The sequence below is a fragment of the Homalodisca vitripennis genome, chromosome 3 (genome assembly GCF_021130785.1).
Source record: "Homalodisca vitripennis isolate AUS2020 chromosome 3, UT_GWSS_2.1, whole genome shotgun sequence".
Classification (NCBI taxonomy): domain Eukaryota; kingdom Metazoa; phylum Arthropoda; class Insecta; order Hemiptera; family Cicadellidae; genus Homalodisca; species Homalodisca vitripennis.
In genome coordinates, this window is record NC_060209.1 from 37,724,567 (window position 1) to 37,747,707 (window position 23,141).

Consider the following 23,141-nt stretch of genomic DNA (forward strand, 5'->3'; position numbering starts at 1 on the left):
TTTAACTGTTTTTATTTAGATAATTCAGATTGATTAAGACGGCAAAATTCAAGAGATAAGTGATTATATAATATAAAGATTTCACAAATAAGTGCCTCAAAACTTATAATATTAAAATGGATAGTCCAACTTATTTTTAAATACTCCTTAAAATATGATATATCATTCTAGATTATTTCAAATTACAGAAATAAACATTCCTTTCAGAGCAATTAATTTTTTTGACGTGACAACGTCTTAAATTAGGTTGCGGCTCGGAGTCACTCATGAAAAAGTGTAACGCCCGGTAACGTTACGATGCCCGTCCAGTGGGTCCGCCGCACGGGATCCCCACGGGATAAAGCAGATAACTGTGGGTCCGCCGCACGGGATAAAGCAGATAACTATGTTTATTCGTGAAAATGTGGAGTGCTTAGATTCGTCATTTACAACAACTACAACAATAAAGGTAAATAATTGTACACTGATATTTCATTATCGTAAACTATGATTGATTGATTAATTGTTAGATTGACACAAAAGTTGAGAAACTGAGTTTTATAGGTTATGTCATACTATTGACAAATGTTGATAGTGTTAAGTAAATTATTAGTTTAAATCACTCTGCAATCAATCGTAATTCAGTCGATTGAGAAGAAACAGCGCGTATTGCTAGTCAAACATTTAAAATAACAAATTATAACCTCTAACCTGTCATAACAGTGCGACCAAACAAACGAACTAAACCGACCAATCACCACGCGCGGAGTTAGAATTTAACTGTGTTTAACAAGAATTTCAAATTCCAATTTTAGTAAATGTTTTATTCAACTTTACCATTTACAATAACAAATTTTAATTAATTTCAAATTATGTACAATGTCTTAGTAAACAAAATATATTTCTATAGTTAAAATTTGTGCAATTCTTATTTTCATTCAATTCCTTGTTCCTATTGTGCAATTTAATAATATTCATATCAATAAATATTCTACCGAGAAAAAGACGTTGTCACGTAAAATCTTCGCCCGTAAAACCGACTTTACAGGCAACCATAATGTTTTTTTTACTTATTTAACAATTGTGACATTTAGAACAGAAGAGTTTAAACAACCTTAATAGTGGGGCGGGTGGTTGTCATGCGGTAACAAAGACAGACCAAGCAGCCGACAAGGACTCAAGTTACGTCAAGGGAAGAAGGCGGCAGCCTCCGTGAAATTAAGTTCCCCGAAAGCGGTATCGGCAACTTGGAAGTAACCGCATGTCCAAACTTATAATAGCTTACCTACGTTGTAACAACTTCGGCGCCAACGGAGTCAATCTGTGGAAATAGAAATTTACCATCGCAATATAACTTTCTTATTTGAACACCCACAATATACTTGCTTCAATGTGAAATCAGCTACGATTCTCGTCATAAAAGTGTCCGTGTCACATTTTCAAATCAGTATTGGTATGTTCAATAACGCTGGGTTTTTCAAGAAAAAGTATTTAGGAGTTTTACAAATTATAATGTACAATATATCACGCAATATGAAACTGTTTATTGCCATTAGGCTTGTAAGGCAGTTCTTAACAGTAAGAAAACAATGTATGGACTGTTCTAGCAGTTATAAACTTAAAAATAACTTATGATTTTTTAAAGTAATTAAAATTAAAATCTCAGAATATTTGCCTTAACTTTCCAGATTTATAAAACATCATTTCGTTTTGCTGTTATACCTTTCTCAATGAAACATAGGATTTAAGTTCATTTACAATGCAATAAAATACAGGACAATAAAGACGTGGCAAAATATAATTACTTACTTTTCACTACTGAATATATTGCAGAAGTCTACTATTTCTTGTCCCAATATTTTTGTACTCTGGAAGCCGTGTCGTAGATTAAGTCATTGAAATTTTGTTTGATATTTATTTCAATTGTCCAGTAAGATCGAAACCCGGAATACCAATGAAAGCACGACTTTCATTCAGATTACAGAAAACTTATAGGTTAAATCTTTTTGGTTATTTTTAATGTAATGTTTTTATGTAAAATCAAAAATTGTCTTTTTAGTTACTCCAAAATTTAACAGCGAATACGTTACCGACAGTCAAGGAAATCATTGTAAGTTATCATTAATAATTATTTATTTTCGTGGATTTCTGATTGAATAGATATTCTAGAACTATTGCTTCCTAATATAGGCTTCAGAAGCATACAGAAATATATACGAATCTTACGCCGGTATACATAGACTAATCTAAAATAAAGTATTGTGAAAACGCAGATAAAATCAATGTGTAATTTTATCAATGCAACTTTTTCTTTGCATACTAAAAGAAACCTTGCGGATGGATGCACATTCATATTTGAAAGATTCAAATCTTTGCATATGATTATGACCCAAAAATATTGCTCCCGTGGAGTGACAAAAAGTTCAAAAATAATGTTTTTTATAGTTTTAAACTCTTATAGAAAACTAAAATATACTAAACATTAGTATTAAATTATTATTATCAATAAAATGTTAAATTTATTTACAAATACACGAAATATATCTCCTTATACATTACTGTGTCGAAAATATAAACGATTGTACCTCACAGTGGAAAAGATATAACGTATATAAATAGTAATGACTGAAAAAATGGTTTCACTTGATTAATATCTTGCTTTATAATAAATTATAAAATTTAATCAACCCCTTATCCTACGTGTAAATATTCTGTGAAAACAACGTTACCGGTACTGTGAAATGAGTAATGTTTAAGAATGTTATGCAGACATCAGTACTTTGAGCTTATTAATAGTAGTGAAAATAGGAGAAACAAAACGCCCTAGAATATTATTGTCCAAACACTAAGAAACTTGAAACTTAAATAATGGTGTAGAACATATTTAAAAGGATAACATACTATAGTTTGAAATCAGTGCTCAAGCAACTATATTCAAACAGAAGAAATATGGTTATAGAGAATCCCTAATATTCCGAATCTGGAGACTGGAAAACAGGCTTTGCATGGAAAGCCATCATATTCCGAACGCCATCTTGTGCCTGGGAGATAGGGTTGCTGGCAAAACCGTCGCTACGTACTCTGAGAGCCACTTTGACACTGGATAATTCGATTGCGACGAATTGGTGTATTGCCAACTTTATCATCATTTGTGATGGAAGCACAGCTGATGAAGTTTCTGTATAATAATAGTTCAATATTACAATCTGTCAAAATCCGTAGTACATTGGTGACAAAATTTTAATTTAGGTGATTGTTACAGAGATCTATCACAGAACGCTTATTTATATATATATATATATATATATATATATATATATATATATATAATATATATATTTATATATGTATATATATATATATTTATATATGTATATATATATATATATATGTATATATATATATATATGAAAATACATATTTACTTTGTATATTTGGATATTTTCATGACAGTATTTACCTTCATCTTGACGTCACAATTAGTTCTCGTTTGCATATTCAGATATAATAATAATAATCTTACTTAGATTTAGCCTTAATATTCTGCTAAAGAACTAGTAAATCGTTATGATATTTTTTGGCATTTCCTTAAAAAAATCGTTCATTAAAAAAATGTTAATGCTTTTTTTATAAAAATCTAACATTAAATCATTTACAAACGAAATAATAAATAGAACCTGTTAGACTAAGTTTTACTTTATTGATTGACAATTTTGGACTGTTAATATAGATCAATCTTTTTTGTTAGAATATTATTTTTTATAGTTTTTTTTATATAATTTTGTTCCCAGCTCGTATAAATACCCCTTTTGAAAACATATAATAGAAAAAAGTATTTTTGTATCATTCTCCAAGGAGTGGTAGCACTTGCAGTAGAACTTTTGGACACTTGAGCAGAATTTAAAGCCATTCTTAAATTAGGCCCAAAGACAAAAAACTGTTGAAGATTAGGATGTACATTTAATTTGCAGTATGTAGATGAAAGGAAATAACATTTTTTTATTTAAAAATAATCTTATTTTCACACAACATTCACCAAAATTACATTTCATTAAAATTACTAACAACTTATCCAGTTATATAAATCATTAAAAGCATGACAATACGTGCATATATTTACGACATTTACATACTGTATCGGTTTTTATTTGGCCCTTAAAACAACATTATATTAGTGTTTATAGTTAAAATGCATACAACTCGTGACATTATCAGCAATATTTTTTAATTTCTCTGTTTTTAGGGAACTTAGGCTATCTGTATGGGCAATGGTGTTAAAATAAAGTCTAAATCCTAACAAAATCCATCGCATCACCTTAAGAGCCAAATGTATTAGCGCCTATTTTGATTTTAGCCCCACATTGAAAACTTATACTAATACATACCGTACTTATAATACTTACAATATTATCTCATATTAGTCATGCAACTATGGGAGCTATCTCATTGAATAGAAATAGTTCAAACATATCGTAGAGATTTTTATTTTTTTTAGATTATTGTATTGAGTATTTATAAATAGAATGCTTATCTTTTTTAAACGTTTGAACTAAAAAAGTATAAACTTTATACGAAAAACGTTTGCGTGTAGCGTTTGGAAGCTTACATCTTACAATGAAGCATGTCCCGTAGTACTTGTATGGTTAAGTTAATAATGGTTTCTATGGTTAATAAGGATATAGAAGTGTGAACATTATTTTTATAGGAAACACTCAAGGTCATTTCTTTACAGCCGACCTATAACAGACTGCATTGTTAGTTTTTGTGAATGAAAACTTGTACTATAGTCTGTCGACACCATGAGGCGAGCGCGTAGCCATGACGTGAGCGGGGGGAGGGGGTGATATGTATGCAGCACGCAACTTGCCTGTTTGATTTGTAGGCGCTCTGCACCAACTGCACTGACGGCTGACTCCACGCTCGCGCTGTAAATTCAAACATTTCTAGTATTCTATTTGCAGTAAATTTATTTTCACTTCTCAAGTATAAAATATACAGTGTTGTCATTGAATTCCTGTATATAAATTAGTGCCATGTACGAGTATATCGGTAATTTATAGCATTAACGATGACTAAAAAACCATTGGAATTAGTAAACCTATGTTTCATTCCAATGCATACATTTAATTACTTATTAATTTATTCTCCAATGAATCGAAAGTAAAATGTATCGTAACAGATCACCATTAAAAAAGCAAATAGATAAATACATAATTTACTTGGTTGCTTTGAATTACTGCCAGTACATAAGTAGCACTGTCATGTGTGTATATTGGTTCATTCAAACCTACTAGTATTAACAGACTTCTTTCTGTCGAGAAAATATGCTCTCGAATAAATACTTATTATAGTAAACTCCCTCAACGTCAAATTAAACTTTAAATGTGACCATCTTACTATGTCTGGTAGCTATTCACACTGTTATACTTAATACGTAGGCACCATAGAGTTTGATATCACCTAAAATGTTATAATACACGACTTCTCTAAGCGTTAGCGAACATTTTTACATAGATCTGATAGCATCCAGGTATCCATGATAGAAACGAGAAAAACGCAAAACAAACTGAGTTAGATCATGTAACATTTCAGTAACGCAATAATGAAGTTCGATTAGTTGGTAATGCCTTTGGTACAGTCTGTCGGTTCCTTTTCTATTACTCTGTTGTCTCGATTTATTGTATTGCATAGAGACAAAATAAAGTTCAATTGTGGTTTACGCCCTTTATGGGATCTACTCTGAGTGTTACCAAAACCTACAACACAGAGTTGCCAATGGTGCAGTGTAGCACAATGGGCACGGTGGTTATCACAAGATAACCGAATCAAGCAACGTTGAGTGTGGCTGCTGCTTGGATGGTTGACCGATGAGCGATCCTACCCTTGCAAGCAGCCCACCTGCCCGGCCACTGGTGGTGGTTCGGCATTCACCTTTAAACCGGTTGACCCAAGGCTAAAGGTTAGAGAAAGGCTTCTTAACCCTAACTTTGTCTTCTAAAATAATACATTCTTAGACTTTGACATCTCAATAATAAATTGAGAGTAAACTTATCTTGTACATTTAATATCACTAAGAGTTATTGCAAAATTTCTCTTAGATTTGTTTTATTCTGCCTGCCAGTGTGTCCCTTTTCGCAAGACAGATGGAAAGTGAAGAGAGCTAATTACACAATTGAATTTGTCGATGCAATTGAGAGAAGCATGTTACGCGATATTTGGTCTGAAGTACTCCCACCTTGTTTAAAGTAATGATTTCTTGCTGAAATTTGTTTTATTCTAGTAATGGAGTGACTTATAAGCAACGACTTGTAAAGAAGAATCGAATGGTAAATTGACATTGATTTAACTTAAAAGCTATTATTTTATAGGATAGACCTTTCTCGTAAGAGCTGTCACGGGCAGACAGACAGGCAAGGTAAGGTAGTTGTTAGCCGGCAATCACCGGCTATTGTAGTAGCGCCTATGTGCCATTACAGCGTCACTTCTCCAACTAGACACAATGGACTCATCAGACGGCCAAACTAACCGCACACACTGATGACGTCATAGTCTCTCGTATTGTGCCTGACCTACATCCACGCTCTGCATGGTAACGCTACGTGCACAACATTGAGCTCTGTAACGACACTGCATCGTTATTTTTAGAGAAAAATGTAAACGGAATGCGAAGTTGTTTTGGTTATCATTACAACATGGTGTCGTAGTTATTGAACAATAAAAATAATCTAGAATTGTGTTACCGTCGATAATCAATCACATTTTGATAAGTTGCGTAGTAGATGAAATATTTTATAAAGATATAACTGTGTTCATTTTAATGATTAATGATTTTAATGAGTTTCTGGAACTGGTATATTTGTCAATAGTCGTTCAACGTCAAAACTTACTAGTTGGTCAGTTTCAGCCAACTTCAGGGATTTTCACTCTTCTTCAAAATCCCTAGGATTTTTAACAAAGGAGTATGTATTTCCTACCAATGGTATTAAAATATCCAAAAGACTTTAGACAATTCCCTGTAAGGTGAATCATGAGAGCTAATAATAGGCAGGAAAGAGTAACATTTGGTGATTTTGGAATGGCGAGAGGTTAATTTAGATCTTAAATGTTTATTTTTTAAATATACTTTGTGTTTTCCTAAGGTATCTGCTACTTTACGTCCAAGAAAATCAGTTGAGTGCTTCTTTAAAACGTATTTATTCTTGTTGTATTCATCTTTTATAATTCTTATGGGTTTTAAGTGGTAGCCGTTTAAAGGTATACAAGAATAAGTATACAATTGAACCACTATAAGTTAATATGCTTACAAATTTAATTTCGGATTCACGTTTTTATAAAGACCCTTATATGCTTATAGCAAATTTTCTCTTTTAAGGTTGAAGATTAAGGATCTTGTAAGTGTTTCAAAGTGTTAAGATTATATTAACATACCAACATTGATATTTATTGTCACTTCGGTATCCTAATTAAATTTTATAAGCTAATAATGCAGAACAGTTATACATTTCAAGATGGCAACCGCATCTACCTTTCTTCCAACTTATCGGAAGGGATACTGTTAATTTGCCGCGGCCGGCGCCTGCTCGTTAGAACCCACAAACCGCCAGACTGCCCAAGGCGGTGTTGGCTCGGCAAGTTTCCGAGTTACGAATATTCAGAGTTTCAGTTTGGTTTAAAACCGACAAATTCTGAAACTTTTTCATTCTTACTGATGTAAAAAGTTGCTGCTTGCAAATATTTTTCTTTATTTAACTAAAAGCAGAAATAGACCTGCGAAATGTCGATTTAAAAACCATAATTGCAGGTTTACTAGCTAGTTTTCGGTTAAAGTTCAAACTCGAGTATCTATACTTTTTTAATTGGAGAGTATCTGAAACCAGTAGTAAAACCAAGTTTGGCGTACTGTAAAATAACGCTAGTTCTTGAGCACACTGTTTGTTAATTTAAGAATTCATGCACAACCATATATTTTATTTTAAAGTAAATCCTATACGATATGTGTTATCTGTACAGTTGAATATATTAGAGTTTAAGCCTTTTAAATATTTTTTCCTCTAGTATCACACCTGCAAAGGTTATTCCATTTACATGTCACTAGTACATTTGCAGGAATAATTATTGCTTTCCCACTTCTTGGCATTATTGTAAAATAATCTTATGAAAGCCTCCTAATATTGTTTAGACCAATAAAAATGGTTACATAAAACTAAATCACATTATTATTCGAATAATAAATAAATGAAACGAAAAGATTTTAGTAGTAAGACAGAATTGATTACTGACTATAAATTAACCACGTCTGATACAACATTGCTTGTATCAACTGAACTGACATGTTCGATAATCAACACTTCGCTAACTTGATTGGTTGATTACACCTCTGAGTAATCTCCTTGGAGTCGTATAACAGAAGCAAGTAACAGCTCTGCTTGTGTCAACTGAACTCACATGTTCGATAATCAGCACTTCGCTATCTTGATTGGTTGATTACACCTTTGAGTGATCCCCTTGGAGTCGTCGTATAACAGGAACAAGTAACAGTAGTGCTTGTGTCAAATGAACTCACATGTTCGACAATCAATACTTCGCTAACTTAATTGGTTGATTACACCTCTGAGTAATCTCCTTGGAGTCGGATAACAGGAGCAAGAAACAGTACTGCTTGTGTCAACTGAACTCACATGTTCGATAATCAACACTTCGCTATCTTGATTGGTTGATTACACACCTTGAGTATCTCCTTGGAGTCGTATAACAGGAACAAGTAACAGTACTGCTTGTGTCAACTGAACTCACATGTTCGATAATCAACACTTCGCTAACTTGATTGGTTGATTACACCTTTGAGTGATCTCCTTGGAGTCGTATAACAGGAACAAGTAACAGTACTGCTTGTGTCAACTGAACTCACATGTTCGATAATCAACACTTCGCTAACTTGATTGGTTGATTAAACCTTTGAGTGATCTCCTTGGAGTCGTATAACAGGAACAAGTAACAGTACTGCTTGTGTCAACTGAACTCATATGTTCGATAATCAACACTTCGCTAACTTGATTGGTTGATTAAACCTTTGAGTGATCTCCTTGGAGTCGGATAACAGGAACAAGTAACAGTACTGCTTGTGTCAACTGAACTCACATGTTCGATAATCAACACTTCGCTAACTTGATTGGTTGATTACACCTCTGAGTAATCTCCTTGGAGTCGGATAACAGGAACAAGTAACAGTACTGCTTGTGTCAACTAAACTCACATGTTCGATAATCAACACTTCGCTAACTTGATTGGTTGATTACACCCCTTTGAGTGATCTCCTTGGAGTCGTATAACAGGAGCAAGTAACATTACTGCTTGTGTCAACTGAACTCATATGTTCGATAATCAACCCTTCGCTAACTTGATTGGTTGATTACACCTTTGAAGTGATCTCCTTGGAGTCGTATAACAGGAACAAGTAGCAGTACTGCTTGTGTTCAACTAAACTCACATGTTCGATAATCAACCCTTCGCTAACTTGATTGGTTGATTACACCTTTGAGTGATCTCCTTGGAGTCGTATAACAGGAACAAGTAACAGTACTGCTTGTGTCAACTGAACTCACATGTTCGATAATCAACACTTCGCTAACTTGATTGGTTGATTAAACCTTTGAGTGATCTCCTTGGAGTCGTACAACAGGAACAAGTAACAGTACTGCTTGTCTCAACTGAACTCATATGTTCGATAATCAACACTTCAAAAATTTGATTGGTTGATTACACCTTTGAGTAATCTCCTTGGAGTCGTATAACAGGAGCAAGTAACAGTACTGCTTGTGTCAAGTAAACTCTTCAAATCTCATCCCATTAATGTGTACTTCAGTCAGGAGTTCCGTCCCGCCAGTTTCCAGATTTCAAAGAATCCATGAGATCATGGAGGTCAAACATGTATAGAATAAATAATATTTCAGTGTCTTATTAATTTGCAGAAGAAATTTTTAATGATATGTCCTATCACAATATTTTGCATTAAATTGGGTTTAATTTCAATGTTTTAAAAGTATGATTTTACACACCAAGTATAACATAAAATTATATCGTATGAGATAGGATATTTTGGTTGCGTATGTTATATAACACATGTTGAAATATCAGAATGCTTATCGCTTCCATTATAATTACCTATAATACCAACGTAAAAATATTCGCTAACGCTTATCCAAAACAATAAAATAACATTCATCTTAATCGAACTTATTATTCCTCATATAGAAATGAAGCTGCATATAAAACATCATGTCCATAGATATTGTTTTAGATATCGTACGGATAGCCAAGAAGACAGGCAGACAAACATAAATAACATTTAACAGCCCCACGAGTGGTTGGCTTGGCTAACGCACAACCAATAAAGTTTAATGATTAAATTTACCATGGCATTTCATAAAAATTACTTCTTAGACGTATAGTCCGGGAGCCAAAAGAGGATTTTCATTCTATAAGCACAGAACCTGATTTTTCGTGAGGTCTATAGAGGAACATTACCAAAGAAAGGAATTGATCCTCAGCCCCTCTCGTTAGAGTAAGAATATGAGGATGACAAAATATTGTTAAAATATAGAAGATATTTTTTCTTATGGGTTATATTATTTATAGCATGAGTCATATAAAGCCATCCGTCAGATGGTGTAAATATTGTAAAATCAGCATCACCTAACTATACGAGTATTCAGATAAATTATTTAACTAAAAGTGAATACTTTGAGTCCCTTTTTTTCTGACAGTGGCGTTATTTTTATATAGTAGCCTGACTTTTGGTTTCCACATGTCAAGCTTAGAAATACATGATCTGAACAAAATTTTGTGTGATATTTTTCTATCTTTACCTGCCCAAAAAATGGTGCGGCTAAAAATTGATTTTATTCATTGAATAAATTTATATATCGTTTTGAAGAAACCAAGGCGTGCAGCTATACAATGCAAACTGGCTGTCATCTCCTAAGGTATTACGTTGTACTGATATATTTATGTACGTATATATTCGTAAATTATTATCACTTTTTAACAAGTCAGTCTATGTTGCACAGGATTTGTAAAATAAGTTCTACCAAATCTTCCAAATGCTAAAAGCCCCAGTGACATGAACGGAGCATAAAAGAGTTTAGTTAAAAATAAATTGAAAAGCGTTATAAGTGAAGAAGGTGGTAATGTAGCGGACATCTGGTGCGGTGAGAAAACCACAGTGATGAAGGGAAATTTGAAATGGAGAATAAGGACACACCATGCTACGACGCCGCCGTGTCATCCTTTCATTATCATAAATTGAGGCTTTATCACTCTACCTCGGCCTCTCAAAGGCAACATCACCTCTTTACTGAGAGTCATTAACGTGGCTATGTTTTATGAACGTTAAAATAATTAAGGTTCATATATTATTTATCAAACCACGAGTAACAAATATTATATTGAATTTAAAATAACAGTTATTGATTAGGGTGGTTCTAAAAGTTTATAGAATCAATAACTTAACTGAAAATAAAAATCCTAATAGTGAACATAATGTACAAATATTTACTTTTTTCAAATGATTCATTCAGTTGTATATGTAAATTATGGTTTTAATTTAATTTAATAATTAAATTTTAATTTATAATTTGATGGGATCTGAATCAAAAGAGGAAATTTATAAATACCTGCCATCGCTTCTAGTTTACATAAAACACAAGTTCAGCCTATCAAGCATAAAGTGAACCAAGCTATCAAACTATTTTTGAGCGATATCGTAAGTGTTTTGTAACATTTGATATGCTTTACCGTACTCAAAATATTAACTTTTCTTAGTGTTGAGAAATGTATTAAGAGTAATTTGAGTTGAGAGTGAATAATATCCATATTCGTGGATAGTTTGTGGTAGAAAACAAATAATTTTAGCTCGCTCCCACCGAAGAGATGATGTGAAAGTTTTGTTATTCTAGCAGTCCAAAATTCGTTTTTTTTTAGCCTTTTGCTTATTCCATTTTCAGCCGTACCCTGTACATTTTCGTTGGCTATTCGCTCTTACCATGTGTGTTGTATCAACAATAAACTAGACTAAAACGTTCCTTGTAATAAAATCCAGTATTACAAACCAGTTACGCGTTTCGGTATAGATACTATAACCAGAGGGTAAAACCACAATACATACATCGGCGTTAGCTCCATCTAGAATATTTGATAACATATAACACACACAAGACACAAAGGAAGAAAAACCGGCTGGTCAAATGGTCAGCATATTTCAGGCGCAGGTAGAGGTCTTCTACCTTGCACCGATACATAAGGGTTTACCAACCTGACAGAAAGTTTTGTGGCCACAGATAGGATCTGAACCTGCGTTATCTCTAACTTAGATCTAAAGTCAGAGGCGAAATGCAGTGAGGCCATTAGGTTTCAGAATTATTGTAAAAGCTTTGGGTTATAGAAAAAGATAAAATGTGTGGATTACATATTTTAATGTAATAATTCTGCAGAAGGAAGATCAATAGAAGATTTCTTACAATAATTCCACTATTGTTGAAGTAAATCTGGACGACTTTGTTTTGGTATTGATTTGGTGTACTTATGAAGTTCAATTTAATAAAAGAAACAACAATTTACCCCCAGTTCGTTAACCCAAGCGTATTTGATTAGTAGGTATATCATTGGCCATGACTATTAACAAACCTACCTATATAGTAAATCACTAATCTACAAATAATTTTTCACAAAAAACTTTATATATAGAAAAATTATCCTATTAACTTAAAGAAAACTTTTGAAAATGGTCAAACAGCGACGGAAGACCCTGCTAGAAGTGACAGGGAAATGAAGGGGAGGGTAGCTACATAAATATTCAACAACCACAGACTTGTTTTTAAACGTTTCCCCAGACACAACAATTATTCATCCGCTGGTTTAGAGGCTATCAGCTACATTGTTCCATCATATTTCAACGATGATTCATCTTCCGCTCAGTGCCTATGATGTATACAATCTATTCACAGGACATAACTGATTTATTTTTGTCCCACCAAAGAGATTACACATAATTTACTTTAAAAGTTGTCAGCTTTAGTAAGGTATTATTATTTACCTAAGTTTACAATGGAAAAGCTTAGTTTACATATCTTAATGAATTGTCACGCTTAATTAATTAATTGTAAATTTTTCATATTTCTTTGAATCAAATCCAAGATATTGTTCTAGTTTTATTCTTAAAATGGTGATTTTCCATAATGTAAGTTTAACAGAAATGTTCCATTAAACGTACGTGACTTTCTAAAAGACTTTCAAGTTTGTGTTAGTAAAGAATACATAAAAATTTAAGGCACTTATTTAGAGAGTGTCATGATGATAAAATATTGTATCGTGTTTTTCTAACAGTGAGGTATTGGGCCTAAAGAAAAGCTGACGTTGTCACTTCTATTTTCTTGTTAAGACAACAAGTAAAAATGTAAAGTTTTGAAGACTCTTGGAGCAATTGGAAAATTTTTAAATATTACTAAATGTGAATAAACACAATACTTTTTCAAATTTTTTACTTTTGAACGAGGTCTTTCAAAATCAAACAACTCATTTATTTATTTGTGGAGTTGCCTGATGATGAAACCTTTGGTTTTTAAAGGCCTTATCCAAAAAATAAACAATTTGGAACAGTTTTTTTTACTAAGGTTTATATTATTTATATAACGAGTTTTATGTTTTTTACTTTCAATTACAATAGAGTTCATTTTCCTTCTAATACCTCATAATAAATATTTAATCACTATTACAAATTGGTTACAAATGTCTCTTAGGATATAAAAACATTAAAAATAGCATATTATAAAAGGTAGATATAAGATTCCGTATAACGAAAACGTTATACGATAAGATATCGCTTTAACTTGTCAGAATCGGAGTCTTCCTGTTCCCCACTCCCCCCCCCCTCTCAACGCTCCGGATATGAGATCTGTAGAGTCGATCCCTAGGGAGTGGTTCTAGGGAAGGGTTCATTTCAGACCTTTATTTGTTTGAGCGAAAGACAATAATGCACCTTACGGAAGAGAAAATGTTTGAAATGTAAGGGATTTCTTAGGAATCCTTTATAAATCGTTTTAAATTGTCCTCTCTCTGAAAAGTTTGATTTCTTAATGTATGGAACATGTAGATATGCAAATTATGAGTGATGGAAATCATTCATCTGTAAACAAAGAAATCTTTATATATGTACACTTACATAGATCTTATTTTAAATGCTGCTATCAAGTTTCGCACAATTCATTACTATAAAACTTATAATTTAATTAACTCTCTTTACTTTATAGCCTTAATTATTTTTAAAACATTTTTTCAACGCATTTGTAAAATGTATTGAATAGATATTTTATCCTAATAACATTTATTCAAACATAAATATTAATTTAATTACTTATGTTCCAAATGTTTTACTTCAAATTCCTGTTATGTTTGAGTCATCTTTTTCTAAACAGTTTTACCAGTTTTTCACCTTTCGACATTTTCGACCTTTAAATGAGGTTTTGCACAATAAACGTTACGGTTTACCAGTTTTGTGTGAGTGTGTGTGTGCGTGTATGTGTTTTACTTAGAAAATAAATGGGAAATACTTCTCATTTCACTTAGTCATATGAGGACTTCTGACATGCTTCCAAAGTAACAGGTCGTTTAGGTTGGCCGCCTCCTATTGAGATTCCATGTACTCATTATGAAGAGGAATGGTTAGTACTACTCATGAAAGCTTGGTAAAAGGGTGGTTTAGGCCTCTTCTAGTCAAAGAAGTGAGCAGGGAACACCAACCACTCTTAATGTTAATACTACGGGAGTTACACTTCCATTAGTACCACTACTGTGCACTTATGGTTATAAGTGACATAGATTTTTCCTGTACTCAGTTTATGTTCAACTGGCAGGTATAAAACAGCCAGAAGAGAACCACAATAAAGAAGATGTAAGATTAGACATATATTTGAACCTAAACACTATTCACTCTTATAGAGTATTTCTATATAAAATTAAGGATGACGTATATGGAGAACCTACGGGAATTGACGTTCTATATAGGTATAAGTATCATTCATATCAATAACAGCTCTTTCAACAATAACGGAAGCAGAGGACTAATTACTGTATATCAGTTGTATGTTTCATAGTGTACCTAATAAAACTCGTTCGTTCTTAATAAAATTAGTCAACTTCAATCTAAAAGGTAGAAATGAGTGTTCAAATTTTCAAAAGTTTGACTAACTGCTATGTTCCGTATCTCAGGTAATCTCTAAGTACTTACCAATAAAACTACTTAGAGGACTGAAGCAAGACATTTTTTGCACCCTAAATGTTTCAACAAAGATATTACCTTAATTTGACGACTCAAATATCTTTGTCATTGGCATCTGATACCAATCTATCGAGTATTCTAGTTAACGTGTTTCTATAAATTAATCACTTTATTCACTTATTCTCTTCAGGTCACTATGAAAATTTCTACAAAGATCACATATGGAGTTCCCCTTTTTTAGTTTACTAGGTAAACTCTAGTATAATATTATTGTATGTAACACTATAGTATATTGCTGATCGCAAGCGAAGCCTGTCAGAAGTATATCTTGAGAACACATTGCTATACAAGTATTTCTAAAGGTATTAGAACGACACAAGAAATTATAAAACTACCCTACCTGTGTTTTAGTCAAATCATAGGAATTTTGCTTTGCTTCAGAGGAGAATATAGCAACTATTACCATAAAATAAAAATGTTTATTTTCGCAAGACCATACGTGGTACATACCATATTTCGGAACATACCATATTTCTAAAATGTTACTATACTTTTGAAAACATATACTCGTATTCCAAAATATTATTGGGGAATTGAGCAATTGTGTTTCAGATTTGTATTTAATTTTTAAGTTCAAACTTGTAGATTTACCTCCATACAACCAAAACTTTATAAAACAACACATATTTGTAATACTTTTTCAGATTCGACCGCTGTTTTACAGACTTTTGTATTAAATTAAGTATTTTTTCAATAACTATTTTAATTTCGTACTGTTACCTACTATTACAAGTGTTGAAACATAACAATATTTTCCTAATATTTCTACCGTAAAAACGTGTATTTAGGGATACAAAATTTGGAATATATCTACTATACCAAGTATAGACCCAATGAATGAGCAAATAAAATCAGTATTTCGAAAGTAACTATCATATTCTTCACTAACAAAACTTCTCGGACAGTCATGGTGTTTATTATTATCCTGAAGGGGCTATGTCCTTTACCCACCAAAGATGTTAATTATCTGCACTGGGTTAAGACATAAGCCACAGTATTAAATTATAAATTTTAAAGTAAGATCCGTCCATTTATAAGATAATATGACTAGGTTCCTAATTCATTATTACTATCTTAATGCGATTACCCATAGTCCATGTTTGATTAAAAATAGTCCTTGGCAATCATAATATCACTATCCTACGTTTTGTAAATAACTCTATATTCATACAGATGCTGAACTTATGATAATGGTTTTCACACTGGAGCTTTATCCACTTGCTCCCAAACATATTCAATATCAATCTTATGTTAATAAAAGAAGCCATAGAATAAATGCCTTTAACGTCACACCCGTCCAATTGGATATTAGTATACTGGGACCTTACCTCCTTTGGCTTTATTTTACTAATAAGGCTGTTGATTTTAGTACAAACCTACAAATATTCTGGTTAAGTTTAGTTAGGATCTCTTTAATACCAACTCTTCTTGTTTTATAATAATTGCTAAAGTAACTAATCATGGGATTTTCCTCGACTGGGCTTAGCTCCCAATTTCATGTTTAAGTTTTTAGTAACCTAACCTAACATTTTTATGTTTCTTGTTTCGTCAACAATTGGGCAGAAAATACTGCTATTGTAATATTTAAGGAAGGACAGATGATAAATTCAGGGTTGAGCTTCACTACATTCAGCGAAACAAAATTACAGTTACTCGACCTAAGGCAAAAGTAGAGTTTTGTTCTCGCTCTGACAGAACAATATATTGACTGTCCTGAAAGTCAAACAGTTCCTCACTAGTTTCTTTTCTATCTCGGTGTTTGACAGAAATGTACTACATTCTGCACTTTTATATGAATTATCACTATGTGCAGTAATAACTAAGTCTCCCATAAGGATTCTACTAATTATTTACTCTCCAATAAACAATATTTTATCAAAATACAAATATAGATAAATACTCCTTTTCAACAGGGCACAGACAATACCACGGTAGTGTATCCAGTCATGGATACAAACAAACATGTCTTATGTGAATTGAAGGTTGATGACGATCGGTTGACTAAGCAAATCTGTTCTGTGTGTGGGCAGGGGTTTGTAAAATGGAGATAGGGATAGGAAATACCCATACGCTGTTGGTTTTGAAAAATACCGACTGATTGTGCATTTTCATTGTAAGCTTTGCCAATCGACTGTGTACGTTTTAGATAGCTTGCATTAAAGTATGTATACATATTAAATGTAAATTACAAATTAGTTACACCACTGGAATTTTGGTTGTAATGGCTTACAGGTGCAAGGCATCTAGGTCTTTAAAGCGTAGTACGGTATTATTATTAAATACTTTGCATTGATTTCACAATTACTAGATAGTAAAATGTATGCAGTCAAATATATATTCACAATGTAATAAACAGGCAACATGCTTAAAGTTTTGAAACTATTTGGATAACCTTTAAAAATAAAGAAACTATAAAATACCTTTAGAATTTAATGTTAAAATAATCATATGATTAATAAATAATAGCTTTGAGTGTATTACGGTGACAATCAAAGTGGGCACCACCCTGGTGTCGAATCTCAGAACTGACAATAATAATCAGCACCCCTCATCCGAATGAAGACTTATCTTCATTGCTATAGCCAAAGCTCACACAAAGATTATGGAAAATGTTGTAAATTAACCCTAAATCATTAAAACTGATAGAACTGTAGAGAAATAATTAAATATTGTCTTTTAAACACTAGCTGCACAACGTGATACCACGTGAATATTATGCTACATAGACAATTTCTCAAACTACATTAAAAACACCAATTTAGATTCAGATGGACTAGAATGGAGGGAGAATCGTGCTTGAGCTGCAGTGGAATATCCCTGTAGCAAATATTTATACTGTCGAGCACACCTGCGTGCAGACTCCGTACAGTCTCCCTGCGGTTTACACAAGCCATCCTGAATTCAGAAACATAACATTGTGCGGTAATTGGGTGTTATATATGCTAATGGAATATTCACAAACAATGTCTACCAGTATTCTTTTTAATTATATTACGAATTTGAGGAGTTACGTAAAAAGTAATTAACTACCTGTTTTGCAATTTCAAACCTGAATCGGAAAGCACATTGTGTTCACTCTAATAATTGTTAACCACTGTTTTTGTGTGTTTAAAAACATTATTTATGCATTTTTTTAGAGATTTCATATCAAAAATATAGATTTATAACATTTTTTAATAAAATAAAACATTAAAATCATTTTATGGCACAGTTACATCTTAAGGACCTTAAATTACGTTCAATGTTGTAACTCCTAGATTTAAGACTGTTATACGACACAAATAGAAGTACAGTACATGTTTTATACATTTTGAGATTATTATTTACATGTTTAGTTGCTTAAACAAATTGAATTTCCCGAAAATATATGGTTAGTGAATTTTATTCATCGTTCTGAACAGAAATAAATGTAACAACAGTCAAACGATATCTAATTCACTTTGTAACAGATTTTAGTAGGCCTACACTAAAACTAATTAATACTAATTTTACATGTACTTCACCTGTTTCAGGAAGTCGTTGAATCGAGTTGAAAACATTTTTGTGAAAACAACATCGATATTAGGTGAGTAAATGGAGTTTAAATTTCTATCCTTCGTTTAAGCATGATAAACAGAAAACAATTCGGTATAATACTAAAAATATTAGTTTTTTTATTATTTAACTATATATTACATGTTAGTATGACCAAAGAAGAATTCGTCTAATTTATATGTTATTATGTTGATTTTTAATTTCATTTGAAACCTTGCTTTCATCATTTGAGCCAGTATTTCTTATCCTATCTTATCTTAAACAACACACTAGACTAGATACATTAATTCAATTCATTTTTATGATTTTATTCTACAAAGGCAGTTGATTACACTCTTGAAGAGGCCAAATTAATTAGGCACGCGGTCATCAGAGGAAGATGACCTCCGACATAAGCCGTTCCACGACGCGCAAACTAACAAAGGGTCAAGTGATCCTTTTGTTACTTCTGGTAAAACAAACACCTCTATTCCATCATACACACGAGTCTTTGTATCATTTTGTTCATCAAATTTCACCAATGATAAGCCTTCGCCTGGATAATTAAAAGTTGTAATTAAATTTATTGTAGTGTTTAGCTTTGTTTATTTAGCACCATTGTATTTGTAATGTATACAACATTTTACAAGTTATTGGATTTATAACTGCAATAATAAATTGTAAGCTTGGCAAAAATTATCATACATTATAACTTCTATGAATGGGGTGTCATTAGGAGTTCTAGAAAATATCCCCTATAGTTAAAATATAAATTATGGAGAAGTTTTTTTGTAAAACGTTGATGTACAAATTTAGATATAGACAGTGCATAAATAAAGAAATTTTTGCACTGAAAATAGTGTTGTAAGACATTTCAAATGAGCTTTAACACCACATGTTTATATTTTAAAAGGTTACCTCTGATTTGCTTCAAAACCGTTGGTGAATATGACCAATTTGTTTTAAAAAGTGTATAAATTTTTAAAGAAATCATCTGACTCTTTAATGGTTAGAATCATTTGGAATTTTATACTCTGATTATATATTTTTAATGTTTGTAACATCCTATTTATTGGGTTTCTATAAATAACTAGGTCATAACTCCATCTTATCCTGATACTACCCTTACTAAAACAGGAAAATAGAGCTGGATGACCCATATGGCAGGATCTATTGTATATATTGATTCAAATATTTTAAGCACTGGCCGATTCTTTTCCTGTGCACAAAGAATACACATATAAAATTAGTTTGTTTATTTTTTATTATATTGTTGGAGGCTGCACTACTAATATGAATGAAACACGCCAAGCTAAACTAGCCAATAAGGACCGATAAAAACATATAACAGAGTTATAGGTGGTTTGTACTTTTTATTTGTATTACAAACTTTTGAAGGCTATACTACTAATATAACATCAAGGGCACAAGCTTAACTAGCTATAAAGGAGTGATAAAAACATACAAAAGAGTTATAGGCTGTCTATACTTTTTAGCTGTATTAAAAACTTTTGAAGGCTACAATAAACTAATATTAAAAATATTTATTTTGTGACTTACCTTGTGTGTGCTATGTATAAAATATTGTGTCGCATCCACAAAATTATTCCTAAAAAATTGTAACCGTGATTATTTTACACTAGCGTTATAATAAAAATAAATTTGAAAACATATTCCTTTGTTAGCCTGGAATGGATGTGATGGTGGCGCCAAACCTCATCCACTCCAACCTTACCACTTTACCTAATTGCTTGTTCAGCTGCAAAACTCTCTGTTCCGCCCTCTCCTGCTCACAGTCATTAACTGAATAAATAGTACTTCAGTGTTTAAAGGCTGTGGTTAAACCCCTGAACGAGACTGTATTGCCGCTAGATCCATTTGGCAATTTACCAACTCCTTGGTTAGATCTCTTCAATTCGATTCTATAGCTGATTTTTGTTGTATAATAATCTATAAACTGGAAGCCCTCAAAAGCAAAAGGGGTTTGACCATCCAAATGGTTAACATCTTTATTAAAGCATATTTTAAATATCAGTAGTTCAGGTATCCATTCCTTTTTTAATACGTTTTACACTTCTAATAGTTTTATTATAACATTGTACCACAAGTTACCATTTACCAAAGTTTTTGTCATATAACCGACCGTAAGTATTCAGATTGTTACCTATAAGATATGTGATTTGTTTACTATTTTTGAATTTTTATTTATTCCTTATTACATTGATCAGCACTTTAATAAAAAATGACAAAGATAAATTCATAATAACAAAGAAAAGTTAAATAATGACAGTAAGAGGGCTAGGTCGAATAATAACGATTATTTAAAATTTATTTATTTCTCGTACTCCAGCAGGTTTGGAAACTGTTTATTTCATTTACGTTGATCGGTATGCATCAGAAAATTTACAATTCCAGTTCAAGTTTCCAATATCAAAACTCATCAATAAATCCTTGAACTTCAAATCCATATACTCTATCAAGTGATTAAACAGGATTCAAAACATATTTAAACGTCATATTTTGTTTTTCTTGCAACACAAAAAGAACGTTCCGTAGTAACCATGGAGGTTTTTAATTTGTGATAAAGAACGTTTTCATTTGCTCTACCAATATAAGTAATACCAATTCATATAAAAGTAATCCGTTTCATATAAAAGTAATACCAATAGACATTCAGAAGTAACAGTGAGATCCTTTCAATCACGCTAACACATTTCTGTTTGGACAACTCTAAAAAAAACAAAATGTATATGTTTGAAATTGAAACATCAAAACATCCCTTTTAGACACAAGTCCATAAGTAAGTATAATTGCATTACTAATGTCTCCGCTATTTGAATAAGTGGCTACAACGTAGACATTTCTTGGTTACGAATTCTTCTCTAAAATAGCATTACAAAAAATTGTTCTCTGCGTTAATTTCGAATACCTGTATACGATAGTTCACGTAACTAGATACTAGTTATACGAGTATCTTCAATATATATCACTATATTGGAATCCTGTTCCTTCAGTATGTTAAAAAATTAATTTAACTTAAAACTAGAATATTAGTAAATATATATTTCATAATGTTTACAGCATAACACATAAAGGAAAATGTTACCTCTATTTAATTGAAACATACGAGAAATCTGATTATTTAAAACGTTACTAATACGTTAGATATGGGCATTATCTATTTTGCATTTTAAAATTTTAATTCTAGTTTGAATCTCAACTTCTCGGTATATATGGCGCAAGTTCATGTAATTTTACTATTATGACTGGGTAGGGTCTGTAAAATTTGCGCTTATGCCTTCAAGCCGTTGAGAAATACTCAAGACTTAATGAGGACAGGCTATTCTTAGATAGCATTTTAAATATTCTGAACCTTCTCTGAGACAGACAACTAAGTTTGAATCGTTGAATTTGTAAGGACAACTGTCAACCCAAGACGTGTCTTGAGCATTTCTTTTCAGACAATATCCTAAAACAAGTCATCTAAGCTTATAGTGGGCGTTTTACTTTGCAACGTGAATGAATTTATAATCATTTTCCTCATTGTATACATTTTTTGTTTGTGTTTGACGTACAGTTTTATCTTATTTATGTATGCGGACGACATTTGTCACAGTATAAAATTGCGTACACCACATATAAAATAATATTCCTAAAGAGTGAACAACATCAGACTCACGTCAATTGTGTCAATGAGGTGACAAATTGTAGACTCATGTATGGAACTAGATGACGTTTTGGTGTAGCAAGCTACACTGTACCTGTTTTTTATTACAAAACTTTATGCAGCGCGTTTTATGTGCGATGTGGTTTAAATAACTGGTTGAAATCTCTTATTCTGACCAATTTACAGGATTTATATTTTAATTAATGTGTATGTGTTTACTCGGCCACAAGGTTTACCACACACCTGTTGCGTAACAGGTATTGCTGAAGGTGGCTTGCTAAAGTAAAAGTCTACAGCTATGTAGGTACGAACCTACTCAACGGCAGGTTTCGATGATGCTCAACCAGATTCCTTGGACAGACATGCACTAACACCGAACTCAATTAATTAGGCCTTATATATAAATGAGCTTTTATAAAACATTTCAAATATATAAGCCAAATTCGTTCTTGCTTTTTTATATATCGTGACAGACAGACATTTGAAATATTTTCAGCACCTCAAGTGAGTTTAATAACGGTGCATATCCACCCCTAGAATTTGGCTGCTTCTTTTCTATATTACTGTATGTCTGCCTGTCTGCAGGATATCTCAAGAATTAAATGAGGAATAAAAATTCTGCATGCAACTTTGGCAAACCCTGCTCTGCGG

The 23,141-nt window shown here is 32.2% G+C and overlaps 1 protein-coding gene across 1 annotated transcript in view; it reads left to right on the top strand.

The window, feature by feature from the left end:
* The window catches only part of LOC124356798 (thrombospondin type-1 domain-containing protein 7A-like), a 591,350-nt gene that overhangs the window by 96,147 nt on the left and 472,062 nt on the right, over window positions 1–23,141 (top strand). The window contains 1 exon segment of the mRNA XM_046808007.1: window positions 18,823–18,875. The gene's annotated coding sequence lies outside the window, so the exon portion shown is untranslated.